Source organism: Peromyscus maniculatus, chromosome 5 (assembly GCF_049852395.1).
Source record: "Peromyscus maniculatus bairdii isolate BWxNUB_F1_BW_parent chromosome 5, HU_Pman_BW_mat_3.1, whole genome shotgun sequence".
Taxonomy (NCBI): domain Eukaryota; kingdom Metazoa; phylum Chordata; class Mammalia; order Rodentia; family Cricetidae; genus Peromyscus; species Peromyscus maniculatus.
Genome location: NC_134856.1, coordinates 107065775 through 107080372, shown reverse-complemented (window position 1 = coordinate 107080372; position 14598 = coordinate 107065775).

Genomic DNA, 14598 nt, shown 5'->3' with positions numbered 1-14598 from the left:
GAAAAGAGGAAGAATTGTTCTCAAAACTAAGAAGTTCCAGGTGTTTCTCAATCATTCATTCAAGGATAAAACATATTCATAAATCAATGTTGTTGGTTTTTGTTGTTGTTGTTGTTGTTGTTGTTATCAAAGCTTAGCAGCTTTGGTGACAAACGAATGACGTTAGCCTGTTTAGTTGTCAACTTCATATTTTCGAGGGGCATTGTTAACCCAACAGCTGTCTTTTAAAAATACTGTAATGTTCGTTTTTGAGAGGGAGAAAGCAATCATGCACATTGTCAACCAACCGGACTTGGGCTCATCTGGAATGAGATGAAGACAATGGTCCCTACGATATGAATCACAAGTATATGTACTCTCCGTCAATCACAATTACTCCGACAGCTTCTGCCTGTAATACACTCTTGACACCTATCAGGCGACACTGGAAGCACTTTCTGAGAGGAGTGGACCCAGTGCCATTTCCAGGACTGTGATTACAGTGGCCGTGAACACAGAACAGAACAGAACAGAACACTGTTCTGTCAACACCGTGAAGGATGGATATATATCATCATGTAGCTGTCTGACCCAAAATCCCCAAGAGTGCCTGGCCAGGCTCTTCTCTCTCTCTGGTATTTATTAGTATAATAGTTGAGATTGTTTTCAGAATGTGGTCTTAGAGTGAGGGAGGCTTTGGTGCTGTTCAGATTGGTGACCCTTTTAGCAAGCACATGAAGACATCTTTGAGCTATAGAACTTTAGAATTGAGTGTAGATTTTCAAGACTAGTTCACCCCCCTTATTTTACCAAAGACAATCATGGGCTGGAAAATACAAGACTTTCCCACAGCCACCTAATCAGCAGAAAGAGAGGAGGTGAGTTTCTAGGAGCCCCCCCTGAATCCGTCTTCTGTGAAAGTTGATGATCTGTTACTAAGAGCATTCAGCCATGCACACAAATCTTGGAACATTTGGGAGCTATACAATTTGGTATACCATCCAAACACTTATATTTATAGACATGGTAACAAGCATTTGATTCCATCTTTCTGTTCATTCTTCTGCACTGGCAGTCCAATAACTAGCTGCCTGTAACATGTAAGTCTTCAGGTCCCAGAAAAAAATTACCATATCAATAATTACTAATGTAACTTTTCTCTCAAATATGAGAAAGTTCCTTCTGCACAAAAAAATAAACAACCAAACCATCCTATGTAACACATGCAAGAATGTGCTATTATTGTCTTCCCAGAGAAATTTTATCTTATTGATACATAAGGAAAACAGAAATTGCTATCAGAAAGCAAATCAAGCTATAGAATCATTCCTTCCAAAAAACAGAACAATTTTTAATAAAAAGCATACATACTAACTGAATACTCGTGGGTTTTCCTTATGAAAAAGTTCACTAATGCCAATTTCAATCTCCACATGATCACTAAGGAGATAGAAATTTGGGGGGGGAGGTACTTATTTGTTAATAATAATGTCAGAAGAAATTAGAAAAGTGTTCTGTTAGCTTCCTTGTGGCTACTTCATCCGGGGTGTGGTCTCCAGACTCAGTGGCTAGTGTCAGAAGGTAGGCACATGGAGCAACCTTGCCTTCTGACAACACACCCGAGCAAGGGGCATTGTTCACGCTCTTCGTGAAATAAGACTTCCCTTGCACCGAACTTCAGGCACTAAACAAGATTTATTGGAATCCCTAATGTCCCCCTGGTGGCTCATGAAGAATGAGGCTCTTGGGTACAGTTCTGTCTCTGCCATTTTGGACAAGACATTTAACTTCGGGTTTATTTTTATTGCTTTTTGAAGTCACTTTGTCTGTAGCATGGAGGAAAATATTGCTAACATTTTTCAAATAATTTTTGTGGGAATAAAATTTGACAATAGTTATGAAAGTACTTGATAACACATAGAACACAAACCTGTCCACTTTGAGCCCCTATAGCCAAATGGAAGAGGTATTAGTTGGCAAAACCTACATAAAATAATTCTAATTGGAGTCAGGAACACTCCACACATGTCACGCCTTTGATTTAACAACACCACCTCTGTGAATTTGCTCTAGGGAAATAACTAATAGTGTGATTAGAAATGTACATACAAGATCCTTAAGAACAAACTATTGATAATAAATAGCAAAAGCAAAGGAGCCAGTGAATAAGCTAGTTAACAACATAAATTAACACATAAAAAGATTGATTAAATCCAGCTGGTCTATCATTGTATCTTTGAAAATTTGTTATACTAACAAATGCATATAACAATACTAAGCTGAAGAGCAAAACAGAAAATCATGTATATTTAAGATTTAAACACTACAGTTATAAGTAGGTGTGTGAATGATTATGAAAGTGGAGGCAAGGTCTACCTAATCACCCCAGGTAGTGGAATTATGGGTAATTTTCATCTCCTTTGTACTTTTCTGTCTGTCTTTTAAAAATTGACTTCCCTTGTTAGAGTCATAATTAAATTGTTAATAAAAGTCAGTGATGACCAAGCCTTCACAGGCATCATCTGCAGGCACACTCAGAACTATCATGAGCATGGACGAAGCAACAACCAAGCCCTGTGCCACCCTTTTTCATACATGCTGTGTGGCAACTCTTGCCATTTCTATGGTCAGACTGAAAAAAAAAATGTCACATCTTAAATATTTTTCCCAAAGACAGATTATGAAATGTAAACACTTTAACACTCTGGGCTATGATTTCATAGCATACATGTGCAAATGCTATCTCTCCTCAAATACTAAAATAATAGAGTGTAATTAACACATTCCTTTCAATCACAAAGAATGGAGACAATGTATGGAGGAGATTACATAATCCATTTCTCCAAACTCTGTGGTCATACAGGAAAAATATACAAATAACCTACTTACTGTATATATCTGTATTTATAAATTAATATGTAAATATATTCTCTAGTTCCTATATATAATACATCATATCATCTATGCTAGATGTAATCTATTATGCATTTTATATAAAATATGCTGAATATTTTAGATATTGTTGAATGCTGAATATATGTAGATATTTATAACATGCTTTCAGATGGTGTTTTGTCTTCATATGTGCTCTGTAAAATGTAGAAAGGTGTAGCAGTTATGATACTGAAAGCAAAAATGTTACAATCAGGCAGATAAAAACTTTAAGGTTGAGTCATTTTTGGGGGGTGGTAAGATTGAGTAGTTGCTTCACCTCACTCTTAAAAGCTTCTGTGGTGATAACAAAACTTATAAGACTTGATCCATATGAGTGCAGGAGTACTAAATAAAACAATAGATCGTTTCAGAAACAAACTGATGTAGTAGTACTGAGGACCCTTTTTTAAAGTTGAGTGCTGTGGATATCGTTCTGTATAAATAAAACACTGATTGGCCAGTGGCCAGGCAGGAAGTATAGGTGGGACAAGGAGAGAGGAGAATTCTAGGAAGTAGAAGGCTGAGTCGAGGAGACACTGTCAGCCACCGCCATGACAAGCAGCATGTGAAGATGCCGGTAAGCCTCAAGCCACGTGGCAAGGTGTAGATTTATAGAAATGGGTTAATTTAAGATATAAGAACAGTTAGCAAGAAGCCTGCCACGGCCATACAGTTTGTAAATAATATAAGCGTCTGTGTATTTATTTTATAAGTGGGTTGTCGGACTGCTGGGGCTTGGTGGGACCTGGAAAGAAAACTCCAGCTATAGTTAAGAAGGATTTCTGTATCCCTTTCTGTTTGAAGGTTTTCATACAATAGGTTCCTATTGTGATAAATGCATTGTCATGGTCCCATGCAGAGTATTCTGTCTTCTCCCCTACATTAGTCCAAAACTCAGTGGTAACTGGAAAAAATAGGGTCTGGAACAACAGTGTGACCCCATGTGACTGATGCCAATTCAATCTCTGAACTGTGTGTGGTTTGGGTCCTAAATGATGGACAGTGAGTGGACCAGGTGACAGTGATCTAGGAGCATACTCAGTGTTATAAGGAGTAAATGCAAACCTGAGAGCTGTGAGAGGCTGAGGATGCTTCCAAGATTGGTGCTGTGATCTCTGTGACCTGGAGAGGGGCCAGGTGACATGCGCCAACCCCAAGACTGTTCACTGGAGTTGACAAGGCAGCTACTGAACAAACGTCCACAGCAACCCTCCACTCTCCACCCACTTCTACAGGACTCCTGTACTGTGGGTGGGTAAAAGTTACCAGATGGCATAGTAGAGAAGCAGAGCCCAAATTCTAAGGCCCATTTTACCCACCAGTCATTTCCCCAGCACTACCATGGGGCCATTATTTCAATGAACCCAGTGTCTTAAAAATGTAGATAAGTGAGTTTAATTATTTAGAAACTAGAGGGAAAGAGAGAGAGAGAGTGAATAGTGTAGCTAGAGTTTTCCTGCCTTGCCCACAGTCAGGACAAATCTTTGTCACCCGCCAGTCCCACAGCCGCTCAGACCCAACCAAGTAAACACAGAGACTTATATTGCTTACAAACTGTATGGCCGTGGCAGGCTTCTTGCTAATTGTTCTTATATCTTAAATTAATCCATTTCTATAAATCTATACCTTGCCACGTGGCTCGTGGCTTACCAGCATCCTCACATGCTGCTTGTCGTGGTGGCGGCTGGCAGTAACTCCTTCTGCCTTCCTGTTCTTTCTTTTCTCCTCTCTGTTAGTTCCGCCTATACTTCCTGCCTAGCCACTGGCCAATCAGTGTTTTATTTATTGACCAGTCAGAGCAATTTGACATACAGACCATCCCACATCAGAATAGAATCACACCTCTTAAAAAATGTATTCTTCAGTAGTATATGCTCATGGTTTTATGATAGGAAGCTAGAGCACCTAGCAACAAGTGTACGTAGCACAAATGAGTAAATAATCTATAAAATTAAGTGCTTTAGGATAAATAAGATTTATCTCTATGAGATATTTTATTTCACTTATTATTATTGTGTGTGTGTGTGCGCGCGCATGCGCGCACATGCGCATGTGCATACGTGAGCGCACATGCCACAGTGCACAATGGATGTCAGAAGACAATCTGCCAGAGTTGGAGCTCACCTTCCACTGTGGCTTTCAGGGTTTGAATTCAGGTCTCAGCCCTATGGCAGGCATCTTTGGACACCTAGCCATCTTATCAGTGTGGAACTTTCTAAGCCATTATTTTCAGGAACATTTTACTAGGTTATGCATATTTCTGTTTAAATTCTTAAATAGGATCAGGTATATATAGGTAACATACTTCATGTTTTACAGAGGGTAATGCAAGAAATTATGTACTCTTAATTCAGAGATCTAGCTCCTCATATGACTGCAGTGAATATCCACATCCTCACTCAGTCACATTGCTTCAGGTACTTTGTCTTTGAATTTACCAACTTCAGTCAGGGCCTAACCTGGACTAATTAAATAAATAAAATTATTTTTACTTTTCCTAACTTTTCTTTTATCACCTTACTATTCAGACATGAGTTCTGACCAGCTCAGGCTTTTCTCTTTTTTGTTTCTGCCAGGAAGTCAAGTTTTTCCTGATAACCCATCTGCTTCTTATCTCAAATGGGGGTTTAGTTCCTGAGCACACAAAGAACAAACAGTCTCAGCAAAAACTAAAGAGGTTGGCGGCACACGCAGTGTCGCTTGATCTCCATGCTTACAAACAAACTTGTTCATGGGTTCTCAGCCACTCTCCAGGGGTTTCTAAATAGTGACATCACTAGAAGCTGGTAAATTAAGACTAAGAGTGTGATGATAAGGAAACAAGAAAATAAAGAACCAGAAGTGCATAGTAGAAACTGCAGAAAACAGGTGATGAGCACCGAGCCCTGGGTGAGTCCTGCCCTGTCAAATGCATTCGTAAGCTGCTGTGTAAAGAAGAAACAGCACCCTTAGAGCCAACTTCAGTGAGCAGGTGATTTAGATTCCACCCTCTGAGAGCATCTCCCCTCATGGGTCATCCTACCGTCACCTAAACTCACAAGCAGAGTGACAGCTGGTGGCATGGCTCTGCCTACCATGTATCTCTTCATACATTGATCACCTCCTAAAGTTTAGCCCATTTTCCGTTTACAGCTATTGACTCAAAACACAGCTCTCATCTCAAAAAGAATAAGATGATTTATTCTGGAGCCAAATACGAGTAATCACAGCCCAGGAAATAAGTTACTCCAAATATCATGTCCCAACATGGAAACAGATTAAGGAAATTTTTATAACTGTGTTTCAAATACGTTAGTGAGAATATCCCACCACATGGGAAATTCTCTGGTATAGCTTTCAGATGCTACCTGATAACATACTTAGCATTGGGGTTAGTGGGAGCCAGAGGTCTATTAGTACTTCCCAGAAGGCCTCATATGATAGGACCACGGATATTACGTCAGACATGGAGGTAAGCAATGGATGACTATTTAGAGGACTAAAGCATAAGATAATCAGAGGCCTGAAACATTCCAAGTCTCCAAAGTCATAATGCTCCAATCCGTCAGCCTGTCTTAGGGACTCTTTCATTCCTGAGAACTAGAAGTCTGAAACAGAAATTCTTTTCTAAAAGCTTATATTTTATATGACTAATTTTGGCCAATTAAATTGAACGACTTGATACTGCAAAGTAATGCAGGTCTTGAAATTCTAGAGACAGGAAGCCACGAAGACATCCAGTTAGCAGGAAAATGGAGACCACTCAACAAGGGCAGTCACAAGCTTGTGCCCTCAGATATACTATCATTTCTTGCTAAACTTTGGCTGCCTAGGCAAGAGAATTGTTCAAACACACAGCAAAAAAAGGTATCTTATTTTTTGTCTGTAAGTATGAAATCTTTTATATGTGACAGCTCATGATTTCTTTAAAAAAATAAAAAATAAAAAATAAAACAGCAAAAACAATCCATGGGGAAAACCCGACTTCCCAAACTGACTTGTATGCTTATTCAGCTGGACTCTGCAAAGAGAAAAGGTACACGTTCTCACTTTTCCCCAAAGATAACCTCCAACTGTCACCGCTTCTCAGGTCTCCTTCCTCAAGGGAAGGTGGGGTGGGGCGGGAAGCTCAGCTAGAGCAGCATTGAGCGCCTTGTCACTAGCTGATCCCAGCAGCAATGCACAGCCCCCTTAAGAGCGCGAAGAACACATTCAGCACTGGCCCAGAAGCTTCCAAGAACACATTCAGCACTTGCCCAGAAACTTCCATCTCCTTCCTAGAGTTCGTGAGCTCGGCGGGAGAACCAAACAGAATCACAGCTAGTGTGTTCGCCATATCCAGATGAAGACGGGATGGGGAAGCTGTGCAAAAGCCACAGACTGACCCCATGTCACACCTGCGCATTCGAAACATGGCAAGTCCACGCGGAAATGCTGGAAGTATAGATAGAAACGTTGGTTCTACTAGACTAGGCAACATGTTTCATTGAGGCTTTTTACAATTACAGTAAAGCATTCTGACTAATGTAATAGTGTAGGAAACTACTGGTTAAGTTTCTAAAAAGAGAAGTCATGCACGACATGGAAAAGATCAAAGTAGCAGAGGGGCCATTTCACAAGTACATGGGTCACAGAAGCAGGAGGGGACGCTGTTTGGGGACCAAAGAAGAAGAGTAAGAAGGGGAGGGTCATGCTAAGGGTAGTGGGGTGTCAAAGAAGGATGCATAGTGATATATGAGTATTAAAAATGTCATAGTGAAACTAATTTCTTTGTTTAATAACTAAATAATAATAATAATGGTAACAATAATAATCTTAAAAACAAGCCTACCATTTCCCAATTCCTGTAGCACCTTCAGTGCATCTGAGAGAACAACATGTATGCAGCTGAGGTATTTTTCAACCAGTTTTTAAAAAACAGCTTAACCTTTCTCAAAAAGAGTTCCTCTCCTTGGACTCTTATTAGTTGACTTAGAGAAAAAAAGCAATTTTCAGTGGAGAAAATAAACTTATAAAACAATCGCCCCGTCATCATAGCTTGCTCAGCCCGTCGGAACCGTATTGCTAGTATTATTCTGGAAGTAGTGTGTCTTAGATAATATCTGATTAATGTCGTTCTTTTTATTGAAGCACAGAGCACTGATTATACTATACAGATTTCCAAACCACCTAGGTAATTACAGGCCTGTACAGCAAACTTGGTGCTTTATCCTCGCCAAAGGAAGTTTCATTATCCCGGTATTATCTTGCACACAGAAAGAATTTCCTGAAGGTGACCTTTTTATAGGTGGTAACCATGGTAACAGATTTCCAGCTGCTAACACTCTGACACTACTGGTGCACTGCAAATGTTAGAGGGATGCTACGGATTGATGTTTTGGGTTGCCCTCGAGAGACGGGGCTGCATAAATGCTTACCAATTTGAGAGTAAAATTTTAAAAGAAATTTAAAGCCACATTTTCTGTTCTCTTGTTAATCGGAAATAGGATTTTTTTTTATTCTAAGATCTTGTTAATACACACAGAGACTGTAAGAGTAAAAATAAAAGATGGAAGAAAATTCATTCCTTACATTATTTTTAAATAGGATATTCAATGAATCAGGCAGGTAGTGAGAGACCAGCACCCCAGTGGGTCGATTCTTTGCTTGAAAGTACTACTGGAGCTCTGAGGAGCTGTAACGGGTCAATCTGCTCATCAACAGGCTTGGTGGTGGAATTCAAGAAACTGTGGCTTCAGCACTTAATTCCAAAAGAATTAGGAAACTTTCTAGGTAAGTAGGAAAGTTGGAAGGCAGATCTACCAATTCAAAGGCATCCAACACAACATCAAAAAGGTGAGTTAGGACAAAAAATTCTGGCTCTCTTGATCCATGAGTGAGGGACATACATTAATAGGGAGGTGATCAGTCTCCGATTCCCCTTTAAACGGGGTTGACTTAAGTGGCTTATTTCTTATTATAGAAACTAGTTCATATGTTTTTATATGCAAGTTTATTTCTAGCCCCATTTTATAAGAAACTCCTCATTTCTTCTGCAGGAAACATTCACTAATAATGCTGTGTTTCCGGCACAATCAGATTTTTTCTTAATAATGCTATTGTTCTTAATTTCTGATACTTTTGTCTCTCATTTGGGTATTATTCATTCCAGGTTCTATTTTAATTAATATATTTATCTGTACATTTTCATTATTTCTGGCCTCAAAAAATTCTTATATCATTAATGAATTTACACCTTGCTAATTGAACCATTGATCACATGGGACTGGACCCTGTCACAATCCTCTCTCACACTCCAGTTTGGCTATTGTTTCTTGTCCAAGAATTGTTTCACAAAACTGGATTCATCTAGAATACTATCTGAAATGTAGAAAAACACAACATACATGTGCATGCGCTCTAATTTGTGAAGTGTTGCCTTGCAGGCAATATGGCCTATCGTAAGATACCTTTTCAATTTTTAATTATCTCAAAAGTTGGAAAGAAGAAATCACAGTGAGTAGAGAACTTGGCACAAGCAGAACAGAAAAAAAAATGCAATCTAAGAAACAAAAATTCAATAAAATTAACAAACTTGCAGGAAACATAAGAAAGAAGATAAAATGTGGATGGTCAGTCATATGTCACGGTAGATCCAGGAGATATCAAAGGCACCACAAGGAAATGCAGCTGACGATGTCACCACAGAAACTTGACATCTTAGACACCACAGGCCATTTCATAAAAAGTACAAACTACCCCCACTTAGTCAGTGCGAAAGAGTATCTGATACCTCCCATGTAATAATTAAGAAAATTTAGTTCATAATTTTTAAATTCTTTTTGTTTGGTAAGAGCTTAGAATTATTTTTAAAACATCATTAAATAAGCTGCCAACATATATAGTGACATGTAATGACAGTAGCCTAGCAAAAAAGAAAACACAAGACTCATTCTGAAATGCAAATTAGAAATCATTGTATCTTTCCCAGATAGCAGAAGGTCATAAAACGATGTCTACAACTTCTTAAAGTTATATGGGTTTACAAATGTATTTAACTACATTTAAACATACACTTCAACTTTTAATATAAACTGTAATCCACAGATTTTTTTTCAAATCTATTGACCAACTCAAGTCAAGTAGCATGTGCATTACCAAGGACAAAGAATTTGTTTAGTAAGACAAAGAATTTTGTTCAATAAGAAATTCCATTTGTCAAATATGTCTCAAATATGACATGGAAATCAGACTGCAAGCCACATAATAAGTAATTTCAGTACACTTAATATGGCAACATGTAAAAACAATGTACATTTCAATAAAATCAGATCCTAGAAGTTAAACGTTGAAAATAATGAATTTGTAGTTTTTGAAGATGTATCTTTCTGCAGAGGAGGACCAAGACATATATTTCTTGATGATATTGCTGTTTATAGAGCATTATGCATGCTTATACTATGATAAATGTATTTAAGAAATATAAATAATGTATATAAAATTCAGGACATAGGAACCAAAATGGACTGCTATGATTCAGAGTAATCTTTCAGATTGCCTCCAGAGGCAAAACTATTTTGAATTTAATGTTTGTTATTTCACCATTTTCAGAGAAATTATACACATCCATACTCATGAAAACAATACTTACACTAATTTACTTTTTTGCTTTATAAAAAAATACCACAAACTTTTACTTTTCCTCTCAGCATGTGTTTGAGACCATCTTTATTTGTGAAAGTAGTTTTGTTCCATCCACTTTTGTTATATTTTATGTCTGTACCCTAGGTTTTTAATTTTTCTGTGAATAAATGTTTAAAGTGTTCCCAGTTTTTTGTTTGTTTGTTTGTTTGTTTTTCCTATAAATCATCCCGCTGCAGTGACCTCCTGCTTTCTCTCTGGTGCATACAACGCAACTCTCAAAAGAGAACTTTTCTGAGTGTAAGAGCAGAGGGGATGGAGGACACCAAGAAAATGAGGCCCTCTAAAGCAGCGTGATTAGAACTCCAATGAACTCACAGAGACTGGGACAGCACAAACAGGGCCTGCACAGGACTACACTTGGCCTTCTGTGTATGTGTCGTGGCTTCCAGTGTAGTGTTTTTATGGGCTCTTCTCCTCCTGTTTCTATTGTCCAATTCTGATGTGTTAGTTTTTATTTATCTTATTATATCTTATTTTATTATTATCCCTTAGAAGTCTGTTTGTTTACTAATGGGAGACAGAAAGGTAGTGGATCTGGATGGGAGGGGAAGTGGACAGGAACTGGGAGGAGTAGGGAGCAGGGAAACTGTAATCAGGACATAGGATGTGAAAAAAAAAAAATTCTGCCGCGACCTGCACGGCCGGAGACCGAGAACTGGCGAGGGACGTCGAGGTTAAACAGCACTCAGGACACACCGTGATTCATCATCCAAAGAGAGCCCCTTTATTGACTATCTATCAGCCTTATATACCCTGCTACTTTCTACTCTCCATGGGGTCAGGGTACAATCCTCAGGTTCCCATCCGCGTCCCAGCAGCTCAGCCAAAGAGGAAAACCGCAAGCGAATCAGCACAGAGCTGATTCTCGAAACAATGTTCCAGCAATAGCTATATTGTAAACATCCTGTGAATTACTGACCATAGGAAAAGAGGAAGAACAAAAGGCCACCTTAGGACAACCTAGGGCAAGCAAACAGGCTGTGCACAAGGCCTGTTCAGCGTCTGCTGCCAACAAAATCCTTTTTCAACAAAAGAAAAAAATAAAAATTAGAAAAGAAAACTTTTCAGGTATGTGTAGTTTGCTGGGAGATCTTGATGAAGAAGAATGAATTCTCATTCTGTGAATCACTCAAGACATTAAATGAAAAGGAACTCCTCAGTTCATCCTTTCATTTCTTTGGTTTGATTTAGGTTTTATTTATTTTGTTTTTCATTTTTATTTTGTTTTTAAGAAAAGCTCTCATAATGGAACTGAAGCTAGTCTTGAACACATGATCTTTCTGCCTATGCCTCCTTGGTTCATGTACTACAGGGGTAGACCACCACATTCACCTCTCCAATTCTCTTTTTGTCCTTTCTCTTTTTCTTCCTTTCTTTCTTTCTTTCCCTTCTCTTGAATATAATATTTCCCTATGACAAAATCAGAGAAGGATGTTATAAAAGTTATATACCAATGTTCTTCATGAATGTAGACACAAAAATATTTAACAAAAAATAGAGTAAGCAGAATTCAACAACCCACAGAGAGCAATATATACCATGATTAAGTAGAATTTATCTCAAGGCTAACTGTGATTTAGTGGTTGAAAATGTACTAATAGAATTCACTATAGTTTTTTAAAAAATGGAGGAAATCTTGTAAAATTTGTCAATACACAAAAGTCACTATCAAAATTAAGCATCTATACGTGGTTTTAAAAAAGTGTGCACAAAAATGAAGTAGCAAGCAACTCTCTCAGTTTATGGGGTGGTTTGAATAGGAATGGCTCCACGGACTCATGTGTTTGAATGTTTGGCCCATAGAGAATGGCACTATGAGTAGGTGTGGCCTTGTTGGAGGAAGTGTGTCACTGTGGGGGCAGGCTAAGAGGTCATATATACTCAAGTTAGGCTTCGTGACACACTTCACTTCCTGTTGCCTGTGGATCAAGATACAGAACTCTCAGTTACATCTCCACCACCATGTCTGCCTGCATGCTGCCATGCTTCCTGCCATGACAACAATGGACTAAATGTATGAACTGTAAGGCAGCCTTCATTAAATGTTTTCCTTTATAAGAGTTGCCATGGTCATAGCGTCTCTTCACAGCAATAAAAAACTCTAAGTTAGTCCAATAAAGATTACTTACCAAAAACAAAATTTAAGAAAAAAGGACAGTGACATTATTCTAAAGGGGAAAGCTGAATGTTTTCCTACAAGACTAACATCAGGGCAGGAATGTCCATTTTCACTCTTATTTAACTTCATAAGGCATGAAGCAAAAATAAAAAGCACAAAAATGCAAAAGAAGAATAAGGCTAGTCTAATCTCAGATGGCATTGTTGCTTGTACAGATAACATCAAGAAATTTAACAAAAACTTCCTAGAATTAGCAAGTTCTGAGAGATCACAGGATATAAAATAGCAATACAAAAATTATATTCTAATATACTAGAAATAAATGTGTGAATGGGAATAAAATTTAAAATACAATGTTCTTTGCAATCATTCAAAACTAAAATCAAAATCAGTTAGTATACTAAAAACCACACAATGCTAATTTAAAATTTTTGATCTCTATCAATACAGAGACACCATGTTCAAGCTCTGGATGATCAAACATGGAAAGGATATCAGTCCTTTTCCAAACTAGTATATAATTTTGATGAAACTCTTCTCAAAATAACAGTAGTTTTATAGCACTGGAAAATATTAAAACTTGTGTGTAAAAGAAGAATTAGAATAGCTAAAACAATTTTGAAGAGGAAAAAATAGAATCTGTCTACCTGTTAAAAGATTTACTATATACACTCCAGTATTTTTTTAGAACTTCCTGATAGAGGCATAGATACAGAGACCAGCAGAGATGAACAGAAAACCCCTGACTGAGTCCCAAACATATGTACCATTCATTCTTGGCAAATACACAAAATCAATTTAAGGAAGAAAATGTAGATTTTCAACAACAAAAAAACTTACAATATTTGGATATTCATAGACTAAAACAATAATAATAATAATAATAATAATAATAATAATAAATATCACTTAAGTCTCACTCTAAACACATAAAAATTAATTCAAATTGGGTCACAAACTCAAACATAAAATTACAAATATTTTAGAATGTGGTACAAAAAAGTCTTTACAGTGTAGAATGAGGAGCAAGCTCGTAGGCCTCACAAATAGCACAGATACAATCCACTAATAGAAAATTGACAGATTGCACTTTGAAACAAAGGACACCCTTTTCCTTGAGAAAGACATGTCAAGGAAGTTAAAAGCAAGCTAGGAGAAAATACCTGTGAACCATATATTGAGAAAGGATTTACAGTATCTGCAGTATGTCTGCAAAGAACTTTCAAAACCAACAGTTATATTTTTTGAAAAGAAACAAGAAAAAGAATTTCCTAAAGAACTTTAGTTAGACAGAAAGTGCACACTCTGAGGGACACACAACATCCTTATCCTTTAGGGAAATGCACAGCAAAACTGTAACTAGCAGAAATGAAGATAATGTCAATAGCAACTGTCGGCAAAGATGCTGGGAAACCTAGTGTTAGTGGGAATATAAAATGTACAACCAAGCAATTGCACTCTTAGGCATCAGTGCCAGATAGATGAAGATTTTACTACAGAAACCTGGACAAGCATGTTTATATCAGCTTTGGTTGTAAAATCTTCACATTAAAAATGCCCCAGACTGCCTTCAGTAGATGCACCAGGGGGGTGAACAAACCATGATACATCTCTCCATAGGGTAATATTCAGCAGTAAAAAGAAATTATCCATATGTGTATTAATAGGTACCTGGATTGGTCTCTAGAAAACTGTACTGAGTGAACAAAAGCCAAGCCTAAACGTTTGAACTCCACATGATCCCCAAATCATATAGAAGTGGATTAGATGCACCTGAGCAAGTACTACCCCCCCACCTCACCCCCACCCCCCGCACCACTATCACTGCCTGAAAACCAGTTGTGCTTCACTATAGCTGGAAGATTTCCTGTGTCCCAACTGGTCCACAGCTGCTCAGACCCAAG